Below are 7,406 nucleotides of genomic sequence, written 5' to 3'. Positions count from 1 at the left end.
AAGAGGTAGTTAGAGTTTGTATTTGCTCTTATACATTTCAACCAAAGGTTTTCCTTGATTGCAGTGTTTCTGATTATGAGATTATTTTTTAAAAGAAAAGTCATTAAATGTCTTTTGATATAACCCACATACCAAAAACGCGTTTGTCCATCCATGGAAACTGTGACCTTACTATTGTGTTGGAATGAGTTGATATACCATTTGTATTCAAACAGTGGTTGAGTACTCACAGTATATTAAGCCTGAGGTATGCACTGAAGTTTCATTACCCAGACACACTGCTTCCCTTAAAGGCTTTATCACCTAATAGAAGAAAAAAATAATAAGCAGCCAAAGACTATACAATGTTCCATGGTCAGGTCTTAAGACAGCACAAAGTTGGACAGCCCCTAAGTGGGCCCACATCATGCTGGCTTTTCATTTTCATGTCTGCATGAGGGAAAATCAGGACAAATAGACCAGGCAGTCAGAGCAGAGCTAAAAATGCCTTAAGGTTGGAGAGAAAGTTCCCTCTGACTTCATTAAGAAGGGACCAGAAAGAAGTTGACTTAAACATGTGGTGTCAGAGAGTAGGAGAGGTGAGTTATAAAAGGACTTGGTCCGTAAGCCTGTTACAGTATTAATATGAGGGACAGAAAATGGCGACAACCAAAGAGAAGCAACAGTGTCCTGCCAGAAGTTTTATTTAAAAGTGTAACATGATCACAGACTCCCTATATTGTACTTTGACATGAAAAGAGAAGAGAGAGATGCTGAGAGCATTTCCTCGGTCTAGGATGACCACAAAAAGGCGTGGGAGTATCAGCTGGAAAATGAAGATTCTAGGACATATGGATGGGGTCTTGTATTGGTTATCTGTTGTTTTTTAATAAAAGACCACAAATTTAGCAACATAAAACAATGCCCATTATTAGCTTACAGTTCTGCAAGTTAGAAACCCAAGTGGGTTTCACTTGGACTCTCAATTTAGAGACTCATGAGACTGAAATCGAGGTATTGTCATGCTGGGAAGTTATCTGGTGACTCTCGGGGAGAATCCACTTCCTCATTCAGGCTGCTGGCCCAATTCATTCCTTGTACTCGTGAGACTGGGGTCCCCAAGGTTGCCCTCTGCTCCTAAAGGCTGTCCACATTCTTTGGCACGAGTATCCTTCCATCGAATGGAAGGATACTGGCCTCGAACCAAATTCATCCTTGAATTCTAACGTTTATAGGTACTACAAGTGAGCTTGGCATATATTTTTCTATAATGAGGACTTGATTTTTGTTAAGAATCATGCAGGTTGAGAAATCAGGACTATGTAGATAGTCAGTGTCAGAACTGGAAGAGTGGCCAAAAGATTAACTTTGAAGCACATAAGGAACAATCATCCCCATTTTGTACTTAAGGTGCCAAAATCCAGAGAATTTAGTGAAACCTGCTCCACATGGCTCCAGGTGACAGAAAGCAGAAGCTTTTCTGCTGCTCTTCACAGCATCAGTGCATTTAAACAGACCCAGTTGTCTCAGAGTTTTCGAAGAGCTGTTTGAAATCTCTGCAGGCATTTCCAACCACTTAGCTGCTGGACTGCTTCACTTAATCACAGACCAGCATCTCTTGCAGCAAGCTCAGAGATCAGACTTCCTTAGTCGGAGAGTCTTTTCTGGTGATAGTCATTAAGGGTCCAGTTAGAAATCAAATACGTGTTTACATTTAGGTAAAATACAATGCTTCAAAGATAGTCTCTGCAAGGCAGAGAGTTTGAGTTTCAATCAACCTTACTTTGGGCATGTTTCTTAAACTGTCCTCTGTAAAGTGGATGTGATATTAATTCCTACCTGGTAAGGCTGCTCTGAGGAGTAGTTGACATAACACATCAAAATTCTTCATTACCGTAGTGACAAGACAATTACTTTTTTTTTTTTTTTTTTTTTTTTTTGAATTAACCAATTTCTTTATTTTTTTTAGATTTATTTTTAGAGAAAGGGGAAGGGAGGGAGGAAGACAGGGAGAGAAACACAGATGTGGGAAACATCGATCAGTTGCCAAGACAATTACTTTTTTGCAAGACTTCTACACAGTTCTCAGGAGTAGCTACCCTCTCGTTACAGACATTTCTGCTGCTGCCTGATTGAGGGAATGGCCCCACTCTCTTTTTCCCAGTTTACTTGTCATCAGGCCGATTGAATAAAAATAGTAATCTGCAAATTAAATCTCACACACGGTGTTATAGTAACACCGTCTCACATTTCTTCTGATTGTAAGCACACAGACCCTTTACTGTTGATAAGCAGGGAGTCTAGGGACAAAGGAATGAGGGATTTCTAGGGCTATGGGACTTTCAGTGCTAAAACTGAGATAACCCCAGGAAAAATGGAACAGTTGCTCACCCTAGAGCAAATGGCCTTTGTGACCTTGAGCAAGTCGCTAAGCTTTCTGTGCCTCACTTTTCACATCTAAATATAGCAATTATTACAACCCTCCTTCACAAACCTTTCCTTTTTTTAAGAGTAAATGAATGAATGTATAGGGTGCTTTGGATCATGCCTGGAGTATAGTAAGCGCTCAGTAAATGTTGGTTATTGTTATAATGACTAATCATTATAAGGAAACACGGGGTAATGAAACTAATACAGGAGGACATGGCAAAAAGCCCAGTCTGAGGAAGTCCTTAACAGCATCAGAGCGGGGCACCTGGAAACGACTTTTTCCCCCGTACCATTATTTTATGATCCTTCTCCCAGAGATCATGAAAACAAAGAAAAATGAGAATATTCTATTATCTGAAGAAAGAATGATAAGAGAAATACAAATTAAAACTACCTAGAGCACCATTTTATTAACTATAAGACCAATAAAAACAAAGAAAAACAACAAACACACACACCCCAGAAACTTGACAACGCTCAGTTACTCGAGCTGCAAGGAATAGACACTCTCGTACTGTACTAGAGGGAATGCAAAACGGTCAGCCTCCCTGAAAAAAATGCCTTGCCATATCTACCAAAATTATAGATGAATGTGAACCACAATGCTGGCTCTGGCAACCTGTCCTACAGTTACTCTGACACACACATCACGGGACTACCCACTGGAGGACTGTCAGTTACAGCAAAACACTGGGACCAATCCAAGTGTCCGAACACAGGGCGCTGGTTGAAGGGACAATGGCACATCCATACAGTGATACAACAGAGAAGTACAAATAAATAAATAAATAAATAAGCTCTCTATGTGTTAATCTCCAAATATACTGTTTAGTAACAAAAACCAAGATACAATATCATATATAAAACATGCCATTTTATGAGAAAAAAGGGGGAAATAATAATATACATATATACTTGTATATTCATTAAAAAACCTGGGAAGAATAAGGAAGAGAATAATTAAAATGATAGCTTCTTAACAGAAAGAAATAGGGTAGATGGAAATACAGGTAGGAACAAAGTGTCTCAATTTGGATTTCATTTCATTTTTATTTTGACCTCTCAAAATGTATTATCTACCAAAAAGATAAATTTAGCCCTGACTGGTGGGGCTCAGTTGGGTGGGCGTCATTCCACAAAGGTTGCTGGTTCTATTCCCAGTCAGGACACATGCTTGGGTTGTGGGGTTGGTCCCTGGCTGGGGCGCGTATGAGGCAACCTATCAATATTTCTCTCTCTCATCGATGTTTCTCTCCCTCTCTCCATCTCTTCCCCTCTCTTTAAAAATAAAAAATAAAAAATTTAAGATAAGTGTTAAATTTTTTTAAATAAAATATAAAAAATCAAGAGCTCTTTGTATCAGTCACTTAAAGGTTATTACCACCCACTTCGATGAAATAAATCTCATTTGAGAAGACAAGAAATTGTGTTGAAAACAATAATAGTATGCTTCATCCACCAAACGGATAAACTGAATGTTTCTGACCTGAGACTATGAGAACCACTCTCTTCCACCAAAGCAGAAAGGAACCAATGGTGGTGTGCTGGGCATAAGGATTTATAGTCACTTCTCGTTGGTAAATACAGTCCCCTCTCAACCTAACAATGTGGTCAGCATCTGAGAGGGGAAAGGATGCAGTGCGTTTTCTTTTACAGCCACACCGAGGTTTTATCAACCCATGAGTTCACACTTGCGTGTTAGGAGATCTGCTCTTCTTTTTATGTTAATTGGAACTGGCTGGTTTGGGCTCCGACACAGGCATTTAGCACTAGCAGTCAATTGCGCTTTCCTCAGCCATCTGGCAGAAAGAGTTGAAACCAGCAATTTTCTGAGTCAGAATTAGACATCCGAAAAAGGATGTGCACACAGGCAACCCTCTTAGAAGTGCAGAAGGAACGAAAGGGGCAGGTAGCCGGATGAGATGAACCCCAGTCTGGAGTGATGTGTTTTCAGAGAGGGGAACCCAGAATAGCACGTGGGTTTCCTGACCCCAACATCATGCTTCCTCATGTGCAGTAGGAAGCATTCAGGACTAGGCAGTCTCTCCTTTATTTTCATCCTGAATGAAAACTACGTAAGTGAAACTTAGGTATTAATAGGCACAAGTCACGTCACTTCCATGATGGCCATGTTTTCTCTGAAATTGTCCACACATTGGTGACACCCACTGTGACCCCATTTTGGCCTCAATATCCTCTGTCCAGAAAATGCATGTAGAATACACCCGTGCTCATCAGGTTAACCAGGAAGTGAAGCTGTGTTTGCTACACCTGCGCTTGCATCTCTCCCCCAAAGAGGAACTCTGTGCCGGCTCCAGGCATCTTCCATCTGCTGAACCCTCTTAATCCACCTCAGCTCTGGTTCTCATATCCACACAGCCAGCAGGGAACGTTAGTGTGACAGAGAGTCAGGATGCTGGAACACTAGGAGACAGAGTTCAGGCAGCGTGTCCTTCCGCCCCTATGCACCCGGCCTGAGTGTGTTGTGTTCCTCTGCCCCTTGTCGCTCACTTTGTATTTTAAATGGACTCAATGAACTACAAGGTTCCAGCATGATTAATTCGATCTGTGAGCCTTTCTGGTCCATGACCTCTGTAATAACTTGTCTAGTATGGCACTTGGGAGCTACCACTGCATCAAAGTAATTTTCCACAAGACAACATTTTACTGGCTGGTCTCTTTTTCTGTGAAATGTCTCTTCCTCTCTATTTCCCCTTGTAATTACACGTTATTCTTTTTCCTGCAGTTTTCAGACTTTTTATAATAATTCTGTAATCTGGAAAGTAATTATGCTTCCTAAAGGGTAAGAAGATCCACTGCTCCTTCGAAGCCCAGGCACAGAGTTTCGTCAGGCACTGCCCAGGCCAGTCCCCAGTGGGTTAAATAGTGGATAGCACCATAGTCAGTTTTGCAAGTGTTGGTGTTTTTCCTCTGTCAGAGACGGGCTCTCTCTGTCTCCTCACTCCCCGTCCTAGTCAGATGTTTATGACTAACCTGCAGACCAACTAGTCTAAGATATAGAACGGCCTCAGTGCTGGGCTGGTGGTGCTAGTATCTACGGCAGTTCAGGAGGAAACAGTAGGGGAGGGAGGCTGTGGGAGACGGCTTTAGGAAGACTGACTAGCTGTTTGGAAAGGTGTTCGCAGCATCTGGTGTTAGAAACAGACTGAAAGAGAGTGTGTCATTTTGGACCCCTTGTACGCCTGTCGTGCAGACCATCTTTCATCCGTCAACACATAGCAAACCAACCCAATGTAATTACTTCAATGTAAACCACCACACACAGCTGTGCCTCCCCGACACTTCAGGCCAAGGCCAACTCGAGTGAATTTGCTGTGTTCGTGGTCTCACAGTTGTTGCATAGGTCATTACATAGAATCCCATTTCTGTGACATTTCTTCCTATGTTCTTTCTCAAAAGGTAAGTATAATATCAAAGGATGCAAACTGGCAACTCACACCATGTCAACATCAAATTATTTTAAAACTTTAGATTTAAAAGTCAGATTTCTAGCCTCTGTTGAAAAATGCGAGCCCTGGATCTCCCATGGCAACAACAGGCTGCCCTCTGGAGACGGGCCATGTGCTCTGGAGTTGCTCACAGACGCCACCCACTCATTTATGTTTCCTGTGTTGCTCTCCTGGACCGTACCACCGCTTTCAGTTTTCCTGGTTACTGCCCCAGGTTTTACCCAAGTTGCCATCTACCTGTCATCCACCCTCTTTGTCTAATTTACAGGCTTCCTGTGGCCCAGTTCCCTTGCCCATGTTCCTGCTCTCTGAGTGTGATCCGACCTTGGCCCAACTTCCAGTCACTCTGGCCTTAAACCAGTAAGGTAACCTGACATCAAGAATTAGAAGCCTGGGGGATATTCTTTTGTTGTTCTAATGTTCACTTTCAACATTTCAACACATGAGTAATTGCACAGACCTAGCGAATATAGTCAGAACCCCAGAAGTTTCCTTTAAAATTAGTGAAGTACTTCAGAAGTCTAATGCTAAATCTCTTAGGCTTGTGACCTCTCCATTCAGTTGGCACCAAATGCCTCCTGAGGTTAAACAAAGCCTGAGAGATAATGAGATGAAAGGGCTCGACCTTCAGATGTGAGGTCTCTCCTTCCAAGCTTGTCGCTGGTTCAGATTATTTTTATCATTTTTCAAAGCAGCAACATTTATTTCCTCTGCTTCAGTGAGCTGTGCAGATGCAACATCTAGAAGGAATATTTAGTGGTCGCCATGGTTACCATTAGTCATATGAAGTTATAGCTAGTGTGTTGATCCCTCTCTTCACAGCTGTAAAAAGAAAGCACTCTCTAAAAAGCAGGCTTGCTGGGGCTCTGAAATCTTTAATTCTGTAATGCAACCTGGTCATTTATCTTGATCTAAAAGTTTAATTCACACTTTAAAGATTTTAGGCAGGGAGGGCATCATAGAACCTAAAAGCTAGAAGGATATTTAGAATTTAGCTTCAGCCTCTCATCTTACAAATAAAGAAACTGAGGCCCAGTTGGGAGAAGGGGCTTGGATCTCCACAGTGTCAATTATCCATCAAAAGATGTATAATTAGTAAGTAGCAGGGACGAGGCCTCTTTTGTCTCCAGTATGTTTCTTGTCTTAAATAATCAGAGAGGCCAAGTAATACAAAGATCCAGGATGGACAGAGACCATCTGGGTTCCAGGGAAATCTGGTCCTACACGGAGGGGCTGGATCCTTGAAATGAAGTTTGAGCCAAACATCACAAATTTCCTCTAAGGCCATATGAGCCCTGGAATAGTGACCAAGCTCTCTGACTGTCCAAGTCCAGACGGCACACTCACTACTTAAGAATGAGGCTGTTCCCTGCTTCTGACCAGTTGTCTGAAAAGTGGGGGCCCCGCAGTGCTATACCTTCTTCTGGGTGTCCTGACCCCCTACTATTTTGCAATTTTTCCACCCTCCTGGTTCAGTGTTTAATATATCCTTGCTCTCATTAAGCCCAGGCATGTGGCTCTTACTCT

This window comes from Desmodus rotundus, chromosome 3 (assembly GCF_022682495.2).
Source record: "Desmodus rotundus isolate HL8 chromosome 3, HLdesRot8A.1, whole genome shotgun sequence".
Taxonomy (NCBI): domain Eukaryota; kingdom Metazoa; phylum Chordata; class Mammalia; order Chiroptera; family Phyllostomidae; genus Desmodus; species Desmodus rotundus.
The sequence above is the reverse complement of the archived record's forward strand: the minus strand, read 5'-3'. Positions refer to the sequence as shown.